Source organism: Monodelphis domestica, chromosome 2, assembly GCF_027887165.1.
Source record: "Monodelphis domestica isolate mMonDom1 chromosome 2, mMonDom1.pri, whole genome shotgun sequence".
NCBI classification, from domain to species: Eukaryota; Metazoa; Chordata; class Mammalia; order Didelphimorphia; family Didelphidae; genus Monodelphis; species Monodelphis domestica.
Window position 1 is genome coordinate 48,448,427 of NC_077228.1, and position 21,380 is coordinate 48,469,806.

Genomic DNA, 21,380 nt, shown 5'->3' on the forward strand with positions numbered 1-21,380 from the left:
CTTCTGAAATCTTAGTGACCATCATATCCAAAGTTCTCTAAGGATGATGAACTGAGCTAAAAGGATTTGAACCAGTGCCTTTCTTTCCTGCCACTGCACTGTAAGGACCACCATTATTTTACATCTACCTTATAGTTGAACTCTTGCATGTGGGTAATCTCCATCCATTATAATATGAGCCTTTTGAAAGCAAAAGGCATATCTCTTGTTCTTTGCATTCCTGGCAGCAAGCCCAGTGCTTTGCACACTGTAAATGTTTAATAAGTGATGGGTTGTATTTTTTCATTCCATTCTTTACTCCAAGCCTAGTGTTCTAATCCACTATTCCATGTGACAAATGCATGGTGGGTTGAATTAGGATATTTCTGACAGCACACAATGCTATGAGAAGTCAAAACTTGTTCTAGAAGGGAATGAGGTTTTTGGGCTGAAGGAGGTAGAATGTATAACCACCTTGTGTCAAAAGGCATACTTAGGGTTTGGTTCTTTGCTTATAGCTAAACCAGATTTCTCTTATGAGGAATATTAATTTTTTTTAATTTTTTGAAATTTTTATTTAGTCAATTTAGAATATTTTTCCTTGGTTACAAGAATCATGTTCTTTCCCTCCTCTCCCTCCCCACCCCATCCTGTAGCCTTGATCAGAACCTATTTCCATGTTGTTGATGTTTGCACTAAGATGATCATTTTGAGTCTACAGCCCCAATCATATCCCCCTCGACCCATGTGATCAAGCAGTTGATTTTTCTTAATGTGTTTCTACTCCCACAGTATTTTCACTGAATGTGGATAGTGTTGTTTCTCATAAATCCCTCTGAGTTGTTCTGGATTGCTGCATTGCCACTAATGGAGAAGTCCATTACATTTGATTGTACCACAGTGTATCAGTCTCTGTGTACAGTTTTCTCCTAGTTCTGCTCCTTTCACTCTGCATCAATTCCTGGAGGTCATTCCGGCTCACAAGGAATCCCTCCAGTTCATTATTCCTTTGAGCACAATAGTATTCCATCACCAAGAGATACAATTTGTTCAGCCATTCCCCAATTGGAGGGCATCCCCTATGAGGAATATTTAGAGAAAGGGATGGATAAACTAATGAGTTACCCAAGCCAGGGCACACATTCTCAAAGATAGGGTCTTTTACTTAATAAAACAGAAACGGAACATTATATTAACTATTACATCATGATGCTGATGATATTTCAGAAGTTTTTAAAAAAGCAAAACCAAATCTAATTACTAAATGACTTTAAAAGAAATTTCACGTCCCAACTTGCACACATACATTGTAGGTATCTTTTTCATTTTTGATTTAGTGAAATAGTTCAAATATCATTTATTGTGATTGGTGTAACATATGCTCACCCTCTCTCTAAATTGATATCTTTCTCTCTTTGTTTAATTTAATCCAGTGAATAGAATGGTGAACTTGGGCAAGATGTATGAAGGATGGTCTTGGAATCAGAAAGACTGGTGTTCAAATTTAGCTTCTGATCCATATTGACTGAGTGATGATATGCCAGTCACTGATTCTCTTAATTCTTCCAAGAAAACTCCCTAAAACTATAAGTTGAAGACAAATGGTGGCTATTCATCAATGGAGGGAGCTTCCAGACCAGGAGTTCTCTACCTCAAATGAAATCAGAGGTCTACATCAAAATAACAAAATATGATAATACTAAATATAAAGGAGGTTTCAGTTGCTGGTGAAAGACAAGGCTACAGCAAAGGGGCACATGGAATTCATCTTCTTTAATGTCATTTCCAATGGTGGAAAAAAAAAACAACAATTTATTTCTGACATTGAATCATTTGGCAAAGTCAAAAACTTTGGTAGTGAGATATTCATTTTCCCAACTTTCATTATCTATGAAATACCAAAGAACTGAGAACTGCAATACCTAGAATGGAAGATGCCAAGAAATATCTCCATAAGTGTTATTTTGTTAAGCAATGAGTGGATGTCATGCTTAAAACAAAATATTGAACTGGGGATGGAGGATCTGTTGCCATTATATCTAGGGATCTTTGGAACCTCCTGTCTCATATTCTGAGTGCTTTGTTGCTTCAATGAACCTGACTTGACTGCCATAGTCTTATCCCAGGACTTAACAGCTGTCTAGTCTAACCTATACCAAAATATTAGAATCCATGTGTTGTACAAAGTAGGTATGTAAGATTAAACTCTCACTTCTTAGTTGTGTGACTTTATGCAAGTCATCTCTACTCTGGACTACCATTTATTCCTATATAAAAATGAAAATAAAAGGACTAAAAAGACTTGAATGAGTCCAGTGTTCTAATATTTGATAAATCTATAAATTAGTATAGGGTTTTATTGTCATGTCACCCCTTCCCACAATGAGTCCTGATTTTCTTCTATCCAAAGTTTACTTACTGACTCCTTCTGTCTGACAGTACTTATTGCTACAATTTCTCTAAATCATAATCCTTCTGGCCAAGCTTTGCCTTTCTTATAAGATTTAGTTATTCTGTTTCCCCCTTTCCCATTGAAATAAGTTTACATTTTTTTAGGTTTTTTGGGAACTTCATACTAATATCCAAAGGCCAAAGGATAAATAATTTCATTGATCTTGTTGATGTGGGTATTCCTTCAAGTAAGGCAAAACATAACCTATCCATATCTGCCTATTCTACACATTTGTCATCCATAGGCTTTGACAAATCCACTAGCAAGGACCATTGAACTTAATGCATTTTTTTCTCATTTTCTTGGCCTTGAGTGGATACCGATGGAGCAAACTGTCTCCATGGAAATATAAATGTCTTTAAAATAGTGAATGAAGGAGTAAATTACCAAGTTACAGACATCTCAAAATCTAACTCTTGTCACCTTTACAAATATACTATGAATTTGGTCTGAATACAGAAAACATAAATCTTAAAACTAGGTTATCTAACTGATATAAATCCAATTTGTTAAGGCTGCCATGTATCTCAACATTTTTGGAATCACTTACCAACATGAGATGGTACTGGGATTATTTCTCTGCCCTCTCTTCTTACCTAATCCCCATGAATTCTCCTTTTCCCTTTGAAACATACTAAAAGGTCATTATAGTAACTTCCTTAACTCAGTGTCATAATAATTATTGATTTTTTAAAAAAGTATTTATATGGTCCCTTGAATGCCTGGAAGAGAAATACCTTTCTTTGTCTAATAGCCAAGTATTTTCTCTTGGCCTCTTGCAGATATGTTGGGACTGAATCGAAGTTGATTAACCTCTCTGAACTTCAGTCTCCCTGTATTATCAAAATAGTTACCTTCTTTAACAGTCTGCTGTATCTCAATGATACTTGTTTCTGGAAGTTTTTTCTCCCCTCTCTTCTCTGTGCTGGTTTATTTTTTGGAGGCAAATTCAGTACCCAGTCATTTCAGATGATCCTATGCTTAGCATAGTGCCCAGCAAGCAGGAGATTCTTAATAAATTCACATTGACTTGACTTGTTTAAACAAAAATGGAGCCTCCAACAATAACCCTATCCTAACATCAAAGTCATCTGAATTTGGAGGCTGCATGGTCTGAAATTAGGAGTCTGATCCCATCATAATCCTCATTCCTCCAACTAACATATCCATATCTATACCAATAAAAGTTTCATTGGATATTTTGTTTGCTTTTCCTGTTCATAAACTATTTTCTCTAACTCTTATGAAGCATTCTGGGGCTCTTTTCTATTTCTCATTGCCAATGCTGAGATAATAGATATGTTCCCAAACAAATAAATGTGCTTGCTATTCCATATGACTGCTATTCCACTTAAATATGATATCACGGGATGATTTTTCACCCAGGTGCCTACTTCTTACACTTTACTCCCAAATGAGGGTTGGCTTATGGCATCACCTTCCACAACGATTTTACAATAGAAAAATGCTTTATAGATACATGCATTACAGTGTCACAAAATATCTCAGAAAAGATTTCCATAGTATTTGAATCCAACCTCCTCAAAGAAAATCTCCATACTATATCATGCAAGTTGTTCACCACATCTTTCCTTAATATCCTATGATGAGGGGACCCTGAGTTCTCCCTTCTACTCATAGAGACCTCTAATTTTGGGAATTGTTCTCTTAGATCAAACAGTTTGTCCCTTTGCAGCCTATATTCTTTAATCCTAACTCTGCCCCATGGAAAAAAGCACGAGCCAATTTCCTCTTTAAAATAAGAGTTCTTCAAGTACTGGAAGACAATTAGAATCTCATCACTATACCTTGACCACTAGATCTCAGATGGCATGAATTGAAAATTATTTATCAGACCATTTGCCCTCCTTTACTTACTTTCCAGCCTATCATTACTGAAATGGATGCTAAATATGTGGTCCACCCAGGGCAGAGTATGGAGAACTATCATTGCCCAACTCCTAGAATACAATTCTCTATTAATGCAGCCTAACAATGTATTCATATTTAACTTCAGGGGTTGCTGTATCATATTTGTGACTCCTATTGGTCTTACAATTCACCAAGACCTCCATATTTTCTTTTCTGCTCTAACCATACTTACCTATCTTGAATTAATAATAGACAAGTACCTTCCCCAATACATGGCAGTAGAGGATTGGACTTGGAGTCAAGGGTCCTACATACAAATTTTGTTTCTAAAATTTCCTTCTTTTGTGACTAAGAGTAGATCACTTGGATTTTCTGAGACTGATTTTCTTCACCTTCAAAATGTGAGGTTTCTCTGATCTCTAAATTGCTTTCCAGCTCTAAATATGCAATTCTATGACAATAGCATGCTATAATGAACATTCACAAAACCAGTCAAAAAAGGAGACTCCATTCTGACTGATGTAGGGATGTAAATCCTCTCAAACATCAATTTGTCCCCTAATTCAAACAATCTAAGAAAATACTGTATCTACCAGGCTTAGAAATGCTCATTCCAACATGCAAAGGAAAATCTGATAATGTTACAAAGTCAAAGCTTCCATGGTGCTACCTAGAAGTGGCACCACAGTGGATAGAGCACTAGACCTGGAACCAAAAATACCTGACTTCAAATATAGCCTCAAAAACTTACTAAACTTTGTAACCAAAGCTTTAGTAATTCAAATACAAGAAGACAATTAGAATCTCATCACTATACCTTGTCTACTAGCTCTCAGAGGGCATGAATTGAAAATCATTTAAAATTAAAAAGTAAAACTAAAACTTTGCCCACCTGGGTAAGTCACTTTGCTTCTGACTCCCTCCCTTAGTTTTCTCATCTGTCAAATGGGTATTAAAATAGCACCACCTACTGAGGTTGGTATAAAGATAAAAATGAGATAAAATTCATCAAAGTCTTTGAAAACGTCAAATACTTTATAAATATGTACTGTTATTGTCATCAGTATTATTATTGGATGCAGAGGAAGGCAGTAGAATTGGCACTAAAGTTGAAGTCACAAGGCTTGACTTCAATTCTTGGTTCTGTCCCTTATTACCTGTAAGTTCTTTGGTCAATCACCTAACCATTCTTCCTTCAAATTTCTTCTTCCAGAAAATAAGGGATTGGACCAAGTTGACCTCAAATTTCCCTTAACTCTCTCCAGAAATATCCCTTTATTCCTAGAATATAGAAAGAAAAGAAACCATGGTTTTTGAGTAGTGAAAAACAGAGAAACAGGAGAGAGACCCAAGCTCCTTTCACAACTTGCACTTGCATCCCCACAAGCTACCATAGTGTCTAGCCTATATTAAGCATCTCCAAATCACTTCTTGGTTGCACAGGGTGACTTCCAGAGTACATTCAGTTATTGTTATCAAAGAGCTGCTGAAGTTCTAGTATGTTCTAAATGGTAAAAAGGAAAGACCCATAACTTCAGCCCCCCAATTATGACATCCATATGAAGGGAAACCATTCCAAGGAAAGAGGAGAAAAAGTCTGCTAGTCACCTATGGGTCACATTCCATTCCTGGTTGATGTCTGATTGGCAATGCCCTCAACAGCACCAGCTTTTGTATTAACAAAGGACAAAGACTTCTGTGTGTGTGCACATATATGAGTGTATGTGCGAGTGCCTGCATTTATGTAAGTAAATAGAAAACATATGCTTGGTAATGACTTCTCTCCACTGTCTGAACCCTATAAGGCATACACATACGTACATACATACACACACAAACACAGAAAATGAATGTTCTGAGCACCATCTGTTTGTCCTTTTGGTCCATGTGGTAATGGTCACTTATCTGACTACCTGTGGATATGGAAATGCATTTGAAACGATGAAGGACCCTCTGTTCCACTATAATGCCAACTAGCTGTGACATTCTTAACCTTAGCAGCAGGTTCGAAACTATTTCTGTCCACTCCCATTAAGAATCGTACCCCTTCTGACACATCCATTTGGTCTTGTTTGGAAGGGAAAATCACATTAGTCTGACCCAAAACCACAAATGAAGACTAACTTTGCCCAACCAATCTGCATATGCTTAACTATTTATGAAACACCTGCTGGGAGTCCACAGCAGTTACCCATCCCATTTCCTTACAGAGCTATAGGCTCAACATCCGATCCAGTGAAACTAGAGATCAGAACGTCTGCTACCAGCCTTCCCCCTCTTTATTTTGATGAATGGAAGATTTTGGACGATTTTGGAAGAACGGTATCTTTATAGGATCCCCTAAAAAAATAGGAACTTCTTGAGTTCAGGATCATTTTTCCCTGTTGTCTTTGTATGCCTAACACTTATTACACTAACATGCACTTAATAGATCATTATTAATCAGTGGGTTGTTTTCTTTTTTCTTTTCTTTTCTTTTCTTTTCTTTTTTTTTTTTTTGGATTGTGTTAAATTGGATTTACTTTTGTCTTTAAAAAAATGATAAAAAAGGGGAAGTTTTGTCTCCCAAAGGGAAGCTTGGATTTCGGTATGGAGAGGTGATCAATTTCACATACTCTTCAGACTGGCACTTTTCTCTAGTACCAGCCTCTGTCACACTTTTAAGCCTCTATTCCAGGATACTGTTGAAGTCAAAGGCATTTAGTAGTGACTGCTGCTTTGACGGATGTCACTCTCCTTTCCTCTTGTCATTATCTAATTGACATTTCCTGGGAGATGATACTTAATTCCACCAAAACACAAAGGCATCATTCTGCTGAAAACAAACTACAAAGGCCATTTTATTTTATGGATTTCAAATTCCAAACTATTAAAACTTTTTAGTTATAGCGAAGCTTGGGGATGGTGAGCTTTTTCTATTTTTTAATTCACTCATTTCAAGTTCTCCTGCTTTCTAACTTGCTTATGCTCTAAGACAAAAGCACTTATTAATATGATTGCATAGAGTATCATTCCTGGGCTTTCCGCAGGCAGCTAAGGCAGAAACAGAGCCAAGATTACTGCTGATGTAAGGGAATCAGTTATTCATAGTTTTGTAACCAGACTTGCATTTACAGCATGTAATGCCCAATGCTTTGTTTATTTTACATTTGGAGATGCAAATGACTTGCTGTCTTAATCTTGGAGCATATCAGAAGGGGAACGTCAGAGCAGTCTGTTTCATACAAACTTTGTCCACCTACTGATAACTCAGCATATTTTCTGAAATTACATGGGTCAAATAGCAAGAAAATTGTTTAGAAAGGAGAGAGTCGGAAAGATATTGGACAGCCTAATATTGCTTCTGACCACTAATGACTTTTGAGGACTATAGTTCACCAGAGATAGCAAAAGAGAAACCGTTAGAGTTGTCTCTTGCAATCAAGCCTTTACTCGGTGGTTTGAAGAGAATGGATTGAGGGATTTATTTCAGAAATGGATAAACCCTGTGGAATTCCAGCAGACACTGCTGAAGGCGATTGTTAAAGATTTAACATTGTTGAGCTTAAAACCGTATTTACATTGTACTGCATCATGTTTTTTTGTGCTCTGTAATTATCAAATCAACTATTTAGGAGTTAGATGGGAAAGAGTGAATAATGAAAAAAACAACAACAACCCCAAAGCCCTAAACCACCTTCCTGGGGTTTTGTTTGTTTTTCTTGCTCTCTCCCTTCATAAAGTGTTTATAAAATGGGCAAATGGAAGGGAACTTTCTAATTTGTGGATGGTGGTTCCAAGCTGTGCCTGTAGAGTTTTATGACTGCTTAGATGAAAACTATTTAAACACATTACCCTTCTCCATTTCCAAAGGCCCAGGAGAAGGCAATGTGAATGAAATGAGGTAGAGGGAAAATATGGGGCCATTTTTCTTTGAGTCTTTCAAATTTAATTTTAAATGAATAGAAAGAGATTTCAGCTTCAGGGAGTAGTGACAGTTCCCAGCATTGTCTTCTGACCAATTTGTCTACAGTATCTACTGTGGGTCAGATGCCATTGACAGATAGTTTAATACTACCCAACTACTTAGGTCCTCCTCCTTTTTCTCCTCCTCCTCCTCCTCCTCCTCCTCCTCCTCCTCCTCCTCTCTCTCTCTCTCTCTCTCTCTCTCTCTCTCTCTCTCTCTCTCGCTCTCTTTCTCTCTCTCTCTCTCTCTCTCTCTCATCTTTCTTTTCTTTCTCTTAATATTTAAGTATTTGGGGGAAAAGATATTTTAATGAGATCCTAAATTTGATGTTTTGACTATTTAGTTTGCCATCGCTCTTTGTAATTTTTGCTCTGTAAAATATTAGACTTCCTGTGAGGCCCAGAATTTCCCTGGAATATTCAATTTTGAGCAATCTGTCAATAAAGTGGTTGCTGCCTCCTTCTTGGAGAAAAAAATAAGTTAAGTTAGAACTTGAATTAGAAATTCTCAGCTTTATTTTTATAATTGGAAGGAAAATACAAAATTTGTCTCTAGCTTTGAAGAAGAAAGGAGTCTTCCTCCGTTTCCCTTTCCATATTTCCGGTGTAATGTGGATGTCTATTAATACAAACAATCAATCAATCATTTCATCAGTAACAAAATGTTGCCACCTTTATTCAAAGAGAACATCTTGATCAATCGATCAAAGACATCAAGAGAAGTATAAAAAGTCCTCAATGAGCTTGTGAATAGTGAAAGTCATTAGTATAATTAAAGACTCTAACTGAAAAGTGTATTGGGATTTATTAAAGAAAATGTTGGGGGGGGGGGAAGTGAGTGGGGAGGTTAGGAGTGTTTGATGGGAAGGAATATGTCCCTTGGTGATGATGGTGAATGGGACATGAAGGGAGAATTTTTCATGTCAAATAAAGGAAAACTATTCAATCTCAAAATAGATATATGGATTGGACCACTGTTTTTATTTGGTACAGAGGACACCCTAGAGAGCAAATTCCCTCTATCAGTGTAAGTCATCAATTTGTCTTCAACTGAAGTCATACTGACTTACCTAGAATATGGAAAGTTCAAGTGACATATCCAGAAATAAGCATTTGTGTTGTATAGAAGGCAGAACATGAACTCAGATCATTCTCAATTTAAGGGTGATTCTCCACTGATTCCATTATACTTAATCTCTAGTATTCAGCATATGTGGGGAATTAACACAAAAAATATTTCACCCAGAGTCAATCTACAATAGACAACTGGCCAAAGTTTATGATTAAAAAGCTCTCAAAAGAAAATCTGTATCAAAGATTGCTCCAATTCACTAATAATAAGAGAACTATCAATTACACTAATATGTTTCACTTTATACCCTCAAAATCAGTAAAGATTATAACAGATTATTATAGGAAGGGTTAAGAGCAGCTAGAAAGCTTATTAATACATTGTTGGTAGAGTTGTGAATTAGTTGAACTATTTTGAAAAATCATTTGGAATTATAGGAAGGAATTAAATAACATGTTCATCTTCCTTTACTCAGAAATCTACTATTAATCATATAAAAATCCAAATCGATTCAGCAGAAAAATGTGTCCATGAATCCCTCTCATTAACAATCTCATGTTATAATGAAGGAGATAATATGTAAATGACTAAAGTGCATACAAGATCTATACAAGGTATATGGAAGGTAATTTTAGAAAGGAGCATGCTACCTATTGAGGTAAAAGCCTGGGGAAAAAGCCTCCAAGAGAAGGTGAATTGAGATCTGAGTCTTTAAAGAATGTTAAAGAAAGTAAAATTAAAAGAAGTGAGGATGCCACAAAGGAGGGTATTCCGTGAATGGGAAACAGCAGATACAAATGCATTGAGTTAAATAAAGAACCTTAGAAATGATTTTGATATGAATAAAAAAGTATACATAATTTTAAAGAAATACAATTAAATAGAGTATCAAAATAATAATATTAAACAGTAAGTCTATAATCTTATGCTTATATATTTCCTAAAATTCGCCCCTAGTTTTAATAATTTTTGTTCAAGACTTCAAGCAATTTCCTTCTTTCCAGTTAAGATTAATTTTTTTCTTTTCTCCATGAAACCTCTCAGGATTAAATTTATCTTTTCTTTTCTTTAGTTTTCTGATTCTCTGGTCATATCCTTTAGATCATTGTGTCTAAGGTTTTTTGAAAATATCTCTGCATATATGCCTCATCCAATATTTAAGTTGTCATTGCTAGCCCTCCTTTCAGAGGTCAGTGAGTTTCCTAATCTGGGAGGGGTCAAGCACAACCCTAATGATTTGTCTTTTAAGTTTGCTTTTCTTTCCATGCTAATTTGAGTGGCTCTAGTTGGGCTGAATTGTCTTTCCTTGGATTGGGATTTTTTTCTAAATTCATAATTTTATTACTTTAGGGAATTCCCAGAGAAGAAAGTCTATCCATACACATGGACTCTTGCATTGCAATCTACAGTCATAAAAAGTTACCTCTGGCAGTGGGAGATTAAAAAACGTGTTCAAGTTCACAATTAGGTATCAGAGACAAGTATGGAACCCAAATGTTTTAGACTCGAGCCAGCTTGTCATCACCCTGCACTTAATCTCTACCCTTTAACAAAGGAGTTCTTCAAATATTTTGTGTATGATAAACCTCTTAGGTAGTCGGTTAAACCTTAATAAACTTATAGTTTGTCTCCTACAAGCATAATTAAAGGAAATACTAAATTTTATTTAATGTTAGTGAAAATAAAAGCATATGTCCTTCCCATCCATGTTCATATAACCTCTGGAATCTATCCATGACCTTTACAATTCTGTGGACCACAGGTTAACAATTGCTTATTTTAAAGCATTCCTTCCAGGCAACAGAGCAAAGCTCTCACTTCCATCAACAACAGGCTGGCTTTATGGTCACCTATAAATCCAACAAGATCCAATCGTTACTACCTCCCAACTCTGTTAAGAAAAAAGTGTGGTTGTTTTTTGTAAACCGTAAAGTAGCATTTAATCACAAACCATCATTTTATTAGAATTTGCTTTGAATGACCTCCTATCAGAAATGGAAAGATCAATACTAAAAGGAAGACATCTACCAAAAAAAAGGAGATCATGATATTTTCCTACAACTTTCTCTAACTTCACAGATGACTGGTTTCTCCCCAAAGTCGTTTTTGTAACCAAGCCTAAAGCACATAGCTTAGGAGATGATCTGATGCTACAAGTTGCCATGAGTCCACACATGTTTGTGGGCATGCGGTCTCCCAACCATAAAAGATTTGAAAGTTAGCTATTGCGACTTTTAACTGTGAAGGGAAACTGGCAACTGAGATAGAAATCTCCGCGTTGGTGTTGTGGGGCTTAGTTCGACAATACTACAAGTTCAAAGTTTCATGTGTTTTCTTCAAATAGCTGTTTATACACATTGAAACAGAGAGAAAATCCTGAGAGTGAAAGCTTTTGGGAATGGGATCACTCACCTTATAAATCTGCTTTGCTTCCTTTGGAAAGAAAAGAATCTCTTCAAGGGATTTAGTTTTTACTAGTCCCCAAGACTGTTCAGGCAAATCAACATCTCTCAAATGGATAGTTTAATTCTGCACCAAATGTCAAGGTTTAAAAAAAAAAAAGGTTCCTCTTGGGATCATGATTATCATGGATATGTATTTGTTTGGCAGTAAACAATGACCCTCAATTCTACCAGACACACAGAGCAAATGCAGATGGCCACAGACACTATCAAGGAAGCCCAGGATGGACAGAAACCAAGACTAGAATATTTGCCTTCTCTGTTTGGCCACTGAGATGGTCAGAAATCATTCAGAGGTCTATATTTGGATGCGCAGCCCTTCTATGTAGTGAAGAACAGCTTGAGTCTTCCCTGGAATTTGTAAATTAGAAACAAAGGCAAGAAATAGAAATGTTTACAGAAGTCTATCAGAGTTTGATTTTCATACCATCATTTTGAGCTCCCTCATTTTACAGATGAGACACAGAGAGACTTGCCCAGAGTCACACAGTTTAGGGTCTGAGGCAATATTTGAACTTGGGTGTTTCTGACTCTAATACAAAGTCTGATCCAGGACACTATGTAGCTTCCCCTAGGCAGTGGGAATGGAGAATGCCTCTCATTCAATCTTCTGAGAGATAGAATAAAAGGAAGATCTAAAAGGGGATTGTTAATGTTATCAGTAAGCATATGGGATAAGCTGATTAGAAAATACAAATTCTTCAGTCTGCCATTTAAATTCCTCCACAGATTGCCTCCCACCTACTCTCTACTCATTTCATAGAACTACCTTCCAATAAAACTCATCTGCTAGCTATTTTCTGCACATGATCATTCACCTCTAATTTCCATGCTTTCATACAGGTCCTCCCCAAGCCTAAAGTGTACACCATCCTCAGTTCAATCTCTTGGAATAAATATCTGCCTTAAAAATATGGTTTGGGGAGAACTAGGTGGATCAGTGGTTAGAGAGCCAGGTGTAGAGACAGGAGGTCCTGGGTTCAAGTCTGCCCTTAGATACTTCCTAGCTCAGTGACTCTGAGCAAGTCACTTAACCCCTCATTGACTAACCCTTACTGCTCTTCTTCCTTGGGACCAGTACCCAGAACTGATTTTAAGATGGAAGGCGAATGTTTCTAAGAAAATAAAATTTTCAAAAAGCATCCCATTTTTTTAAAAGAAGACTTTCCTGTTCTCCTTCCTCCACCACTTCTCCCAAGTTAATCACTCTTTCTCATTCTTAAAATTACTTCATATAATTCTGTACACAAATGGTAAATATTCAAAGGAGTGGGATAATAGAATCATAGATACAGTATTGGAAGGAACTTCAGAGGTTGTCTATTGCAATCCCCTTATTTTAAAGATGAGGAAATCAAAGCTCAAAGATTATTGGATTTGCCTAAGGTCACATAGATAGCATTGTGCCAGGCAAGTCAAAGCATCTCCATTTCATCTACTATGTACTCTCAGATGGGAACAGCCAAGGACTATGAGCCCTAGAACCTCAGAAATAACATTGCTGCCAAACTACCATTTCTGCTTCCAATCTATCTCTTAAGACCATAAATCAAAGCAACATATCCCCACAAACTGTCCACCTACTGCCCCACACAAGGCAAGTAAGTTAATTCAAATAAAACAACAAATCACTCTGAATGAGATTTAGGAGGTGACATGTGTCAGGGAAGGTAAACTGATGCTCCCTTGACTAATATATCCACTTTAGTCATTGCAGATGATAACTCAAGTCCTAGAACTCAAGAGCCTTGGAAATAGTCATGCTTCCAGCCCTGTACCCTCAGCCATCAACCTTGGAAGCAATATCTGTGGAGCAGTCTGGCAACTTTTCTAGTAGGAACAACAAATACAAGTATTGAAGACCCAGGAAAGAAAGGTCTTGACACCAAAGTCATTGGCACTATGGAATGGCACAGCATCAAAAAGGGATATTATTATTAAAAACAAAACAAAACAAATCATATCCTTGGATCAGGGGAAATGGCATTAAAGGAAATGTATTAACATCTTCTTGGCTACTGCACCCAAAGGATCATGGGGCTTCTTCAATCTGATTTGAAGCAAAAAAAAAATTTCATATGTATTGTCTCACTCATTAAAAGGTAAACTCATTAAGAGGAGGGATTATCTCACTTCACTATTTGTATGCTCAGAACTTATTGCAGTTCTTTTCCCATGGTAAGAACTTAATAGAAATTCTGTTCCTTCAAGTAGCAGAACTGGAATTCAAATCATTTTTTCTGACTCCAAATCCAATGCTATACAAGTTTCCTGAAGGAAAGAACTATTGTGTTGTCTTCCCGTACTCAAAAGCTATTACAGTTCCTGGCATACACTATTTTTTTTTTCTCAATGGAATGGGATTTCCGTAATGGAATGGTTGCAAAGCAGATATCATCAAGGAATTACATAGTTCTTTGAAGTTTTATGAAATAGACCATAAAGAACCTTTAGCACCTACCATAATTTTTCTTTAGCACTTGGTTATACTCGTCCAACAACACTTGCTCTTGTTGGCATGAAGAAGGGTAGAGTGTTGGTTCATGAATAGAATCACTTACTATTTTTCTCTAGGGATTATAGTCCCCTAAATTCCTTCCTTTGTAATGGTCACTTCCAGAAGTCAAATTTAAACATCAAAAGTGACAATCTTCATTCTTTAAAGATCCACTCTTTAAGTCATTCTAAGCTAGCTCTCCCTAGAAGGTTAAGGAGTTGACTTTTATCTTGGCAAAATGGTGCATGATATTGGATTCCTTTATGAATAAACATGGCCAAAAATAGGGATTTGAGTGGAGTGCTGAGTATCATCCAATAGAATCCTGAGTCAAGGGTTAAAGTCCCTTTCTCAGAGTCATTCAACACTCAAAAGTCAAGCCAGTGGCCCTTAAAAAGAATATTTCAGGATTGTATTCTACTTCATATGTAAAATTATTTGATCTGCAACCTCAAAAGGCTCTAAGATGGTCTTGAAACTTAACTGCTCTACTGCCACAAAGTTACAAAGCCTAGGGCCAGCTATAAAGATGTTAATTTAATGAATATTCATAAACAATAAATATTCATTAAACAACATTTCCATTGCAAGCATGCTGTTGCTTCTGGCAGGTCCCGCCTGCATGGCAGAGTGCACTTGTTAAATGAGTGTTGCTCATCCCAGGAACACCTTATGGGATTTCCCAAAAGAAGGCCCATTCATCTCCAACACATGCAGATGTGCAAATACAAGTTTAGAACAGGGGTGGGAGTGGGGAAGGGACTTTCTGAAAAGATTTCCTCTTTGCAGGGTTATTCTTTTTGTCATTGTCGTTTAGCACACACAATGTGGGTCTAGATGCATGAGGGTGTATTGGGGGAAACTTTCTCTTAGGAGTTTCCAAAACAGGGACATCAAATCATCTCTAACAGCATTGTTGATAGCCTCTCTATCTTGATTCACTTTCCAATGCCTCCTCCCCTCCATTTGGCTATTCAAATAACATTCCTAAAGTACAGGTCTCACCAGGCTACTTCTCTGATTCAGAAAACTCTGGTCTCTATTATCTCTAGAATTAAATATAACATCCTCTGTTTGGATTAGATTAGATTAGATGAGATCAGATCAGATCTTATATCATATCATATCATATTATATTATATATTATATTATTATAATAGATTTTATTTTATTTATTATATTTATATTGTTATAACATCATATATTGTTATAATTTTAATAATTTAAAATAAAAACCTAATATTTTAATATTTTATAAAACCATATTATCATATTATACAAAATAAAACATATATAAATAATTATATTTTATTTATTATAGTTATATTTTAAATTATTATTAAATATTTCATTATATTTGTGTTAAATTATTATTAAATATATTTATTTTAAGTTATTGAATTATATTATATGTGATATTATAATAATATAAGTATGATGAAATGTATGATATATCATATAAATTAATATATACATTTATAATATAAATATATTTGAAACATTCCATCTCCCAGGGCTGAGTATTTTCCTTTCCCATCTTTCATTTTGCCTGGAATTCTCTTCCTCCTCACCTCTGTCCTGGCTCCCTTGACTACTTTCAAGTTTAAATGCCTTTCCAAGCCTTCCTTAATTGTAGTGCCTTGCCTCTGAGATTATATATCACATATTCTAAGAAGCTATCTCATTTATGAGTTCTCTCCCTGCTATAATTCTCTTGGTAGACTGAATCAATCAGGTTGAAGGTATCTGACAGGCCTCAGACTTGTTGATGAGTTAGGGGACGGGTCTCTCCCAAGCAGGTGAAGATTTTCTCTAGTAGAATGAGTGGATAAGAACAATTGGTTCAAACAGTCATGGAGGTGGCTGAAGCAGGTGCTGTGGTGGCATGCTTAGAGTTTGGTAAGACACTGATGATGCCAAGGCCATCCACTAAATCCTTGGCCTTCACCAGTCATCCTTCCTTTTGCCTTTCCACTGGACTTCTATGACTTGGAAAAAAAGAGAGAGACTGACTTTGCATAACTTTGTCTCCCTTAATTTAATATACATTTACACACATAGAAAGACTATCAGAGTCAGTCAGTAAGCATTGATTTAGTGCCTTCTATGTCCCAGTCACTCTGCTAAGCTTTGAGGCTATGAAGAAAGACAAGACAAAGTCCCTGCCCTCAAGAAGTTCACAGGAAGACATCATTTAAAGGAAGTTAGAAGGGAAGATGTAATGAGATGATGTGGGGCATGATGAAGTCCCACAACCAGAAAGAGAAATGATTCAAAGAGATGAAAGTTTAAGAGCTGATCTCAATTTGCAGAATAAGTTTCAGGAGCTCAGGAAGGTCAGGAAAAGACCTCATAGTTTCACATACAATCTTCTTTTCTATATTTTATAGGATGAAAGGTTCCTATTTGTTTCAGTTGGGGAAAAGTCTGAATGGAGTCTGGAGAGCTGGGCAAGTCAGACTTTGGGAGGCCTTGTTCATTGAACTGGGACATTTGGATGTTATTCTGTCAGCATCAGGAGCCAGAAATGGTCTGTAAGCTAGCAAGTTCTATTAAAGATATTATTTTGGCAGACATGTAAAAGATGGATTAGAGGGGTGAGAGCCTGGAGCCAGGGAGGAGGCCAGTTTGGAGTTATTATAATAGAGAAGGGAGAAGAGTCAGAACCAAAGTTGGCCATGGAAGTCCAGAGAAGAGGAGTGATACAAGAAATGTTATAAAATATCATGGTGGTGACAGAATCAACAAGTCTTAGTAACTGCTATCTTCCATAACAATGTCTGTTCAGAGAGAAGAGATCAGTATAGGGGACTGAAAGCCATATACTATGAGAAGAGAGAAGATATAACTGAGGACAGAGAGGAAAAAGAAGAGAGAAATCAAGATGGTAGCTGACATGCATTTCAATATAGCTCTACCATTTCTTTTCAGAAATCTACAGAGGGGTGCAGATGAGATTCAAACATTGGTTTTTACAGGAGAATATGATCCTTTTCTCAGCTTTTCTCTTCCCCCCCTTTATTCACTTCACTCTTCAGTCCCCCTTTTTTTAGCTTGCCAGGCATAATTCTATTAGATACAAATAATATATATATTTTGTATCTAATAGAATATATATATCCATATATAAGCTGATGAGCTATTGCTCCCTTAGGCTTCAGTAAGGGAGGGAAATGGGAAGTCTGTTGGAGGGCACCATTGTTTTAGTGACAAATCTTACCTTCTTTTAAAGAAGCAGGCCAAGCAGCTGGGGAAGATCCACACAAACTTTGCTGGCAAGCTCAGTAAGCCTTTTCCCCTCTTTTGTTGTTATATATTTATTTTGGTTGCTAGGTGGATTTATTTAAGAGCCTCCCCAGTCAGTGCACCCCTGGGTCCATCTTTTCTACAGCCCTCAAATGGTTCATCTTTCATGCTGGAGTTCCCAATGCTCTCATGACAACCCTTCTTTTTTCCCACCCTCCTCACCTAAGTCTATACTTTGAATAATATTTGCTTCTTTCTGGGAAAGTCTTATGGATCATGATTCAATAAAGACAGCCATCTGCCTTTGAGAGTCCTTGAATGGGAAATGTGAGAGGTGAAGGTATACTGATATGACTTATTACCTTAATCAAGCCAATAAAATCAGGAGCATCAGATGGGGTGAACTGTAATCCATAGGGGAGAAAGTAATCTTATATTTTCTCCTCTTTTTTTCTTTCTGGTTGAGACATTTTCAAACAGGTCTCATACCACCACACACTAGCTTTCCAAATGGAAAATGCAGAAATTATCAGCCTCTAAGATTGTCCAGGACATAGAAATTAGAATGTTGATGTTCTTGGTAGAAAAAGTTAGCATTTTACATTACAGATAATGCATCCAGAACAAGAAAAATGCAAATGAAACAACACTTAATTCATACCCTTGAATAAGTACTGGAATACAAGTTCCATTGATGATCTCACAAATTAACTTCTTTGGTTTATAAGTCTTGAAAGTAATAATTGTAAGCAGTTTACCTAAGTTGATACTCTTTAACTCTATATTATAGGAAACTATAACTATATATTATAGGAAAGTATAGGTTTAGGAAACTATATAATACTAATGAAAAACCTTTTTTACATATACCTAAGATGATTTTTTAAAATGTATTTAGGCAATATCTTCTTTTCCCTCATACTAGAGAGTTTTTGTCTTTTTTTTAAGAATGACTAACTTCAGATGCATACCCCATTCCACTTGATTTCCTTTAGCAGTTACACCCATAATTTCATTAAAGTTAATAATGTAAATTCTTCACCTCTAACTTTATGATCTCAAGCTATAGAGATTTTTTCTGGACAACTAAAAATAGATATAATATTTTCTCATCATTTCACAGATTTTTTTCTTAAGTTGCCCATTTTTGTTCATGCTGAAAAAGTAGATAAGAAGTGTCTTAGATATGTGTCTTATTTGGAAATGAACTAATAATCTTATCCCTATTTACCCATCTAACTGTACATCTCAATATTCACCCTCTGCATGAGTTCTCCATTTTAGACACAGTGACCTACTAACTCTTTCACAAACATACCAGGGTCATTTCTGCCTCAGAAAACTTTTTTGCTTTTGTACTTTTTCACTGGGCCAGAATGCAGTAAGAGCTATTTTATCCCATTGTGTGTGTGGTTTTTTTTTTGTTTTTTTTGTTTTGTTTTGACCCCAATTTCTTCAAGGTTGATCTCAGACCCTACATCCCTTGTGAAATCTCTGCTTTCCTAGCTCTCAGCAATCTCGTGTCTTCTGGTGTTTAGTAGCACTGATTCAATCTAAGTGATTATTTTTCATCGGTTTGAAAGTAGGCCAAAGATGGGGCAGCTAGGTGGTTCAGTGGTTTGAGAGCCAGACCTAAAGATGAAAGGTCCTGGATTTAAATCTGATCTCAGACATTTCCTAGCTATATGACCCTGGGAAAGTCACTTATCCCCCATTTTCTAAACTTTTGTTGCTTTTTTGCTTTTGATCCAATACATGACATTGATTCCTAGAGAGTAAGGATTTTAAAAAGAGTGAGTTGTAAGTATGATGATCACCAGGAAGAATTATGAGTTTCAATTAGACAAAAGAGTTGAGGTTATAGACAGTAATATAAAAAAATTGTGACAAAGAGAGGTGATGGTGGCCATTCATTTGGAAATCAGTGCAATAAGGTTTGAGAACTGATGGATATACTAGTTAGGGAAACATGATCAATGTCACTACCTTATATTCCATATTGCTACCTTGTATTGATTTTATACCTTCTAGTGATCCATAAATATTTATTAATAATGACTTGTCATTATTATTCATTCAGAATAAGATATTCTGAATGAATATTAACAACAATTGCTTTTATATTATCTTTATCTCAAAAGATTCAACATTATTTCATAAATAATCAATAGACAGAGGCAAAGGATGTATTTTCTACAACCTTTTCTATTGTGTAACTATGAATATGTGAAAGCTATAAGAAGTTGTGCACAAGTTTTGACTGATTTTTTCTGATAATTTAATCCAAGTGGAGTGATGGAGTCAAGATGGTGGCATGGAGGCAGCAAAAATTCAGACTTCTGAAAACCCTACCTCACCAATTAAAAACCAAATGCTCCTAGGGGAATGAAAACCAAATCTAATAACAGGACAGAGTTAAGTAACTTTCCTGCTGGACTCAACTTAAAAGGTATAACCCCCAAAAGCCTGAATTTGAAAACACTAGGGTTTAAAGGGAAGGAAGAAGGAAGGTCCCAGAACCATTCCCCCACCTACAGCACTGAGGCTCCAGCAGAGGCTGGAATCTCTGGACTGGCAAGGGCACTAGTCTGGAGGCAGTACCTGGAAGATAAAGCTGTTCCAGGCTCAGGGCTCTGAACACAGGCAACAGGAAGGCAGCTGGAGGAGAACCTCAAGGAAAAAAAAACATTTGCAGCTGAGACACTCAATATTTTCCCCCTTCTAGAGATTTTGGCCTCAACCTCAGAGGGAAGAGAAGCTCAAACTCCAAAACCCTTGCCCCACAGGCTACTCTGAGAGCCTTTGCTAAGGTCCAAGGATGAAGGTTGAAAGAAAAGCCTAAACCCACAGATCCAGCACATAATGAGTGGAGCAAGACTATAGGCAACTAGAGGGGGGAAAGAAGGGGCAAATATGAGCAAACAACAGAAGAAGAAAAAAGAAATTACAATCAACAGCTTCTATCCATGCAATGAACAAAGAGCAAATGTAACAGAGGAAAATCAAGGAACACCAATAAAAAAAAACACAGAAATTCCAGTGAATTGGATACAGGCTTTGGAAGAACTCAAAATACAATTCAAAACACAATTAAGAGAGGCTGAAGACAACTGGGAAAAGAACTTAAAAGGAAAGACAAGTCATCTGGAAACAGAAAATAATGTCTTAAAAAACAAAATTAATCAGCTTGAAATTAAGGCAAAAGAGATGAAAGATGAGGTAAAGAAAATGATATAGATGAGGCAAAGAAGATGAAAGATGACCTCCAAAGAAAATCAGACCAAAATGAAAAGGATGACCAAAAAGCCAGGGATGAAATTCAGACTTTAAAAACCAGAATACAGCAATTAGACGCCCTCACAAAGCAGCAGAAAATTACAAAACAAAATCAAAAGAATGAAACAATTGAGGAAAATATGAAACATCTCATTCACAAAGCAGAATATTTAGAAAATTGGTCCAGTAGAGACAACTTAAGAATCATTGGTCTACCAGAAGATCAGGATAAAAAAAAAGCCTGGATGTAATATTACAGGAAATTATCCAAGAAAATTGCCCCAACATTCTAGAACAAAGTGAAAAGTTGAGATTGAAAGAATCCACAGATCACTTCCTGTACTTAATCCCCAACTGACAACACCTAGGAATGTTATAGCCAAATTCAAGAACTATCAGACCAAGGAAAAAATATTACAAACTGCTAAGAACTCCTTCAGATACCATGGAAATACAGTGAGGATAACACAGGATCTGTTTGCATCTACACTGAAGGACCAAAAAGTAATGGAATATGATATTCTGGAAAACAAGGGAACTAGGTTTACAACCAAGAATCAACTACCCAGCAAAACTGAC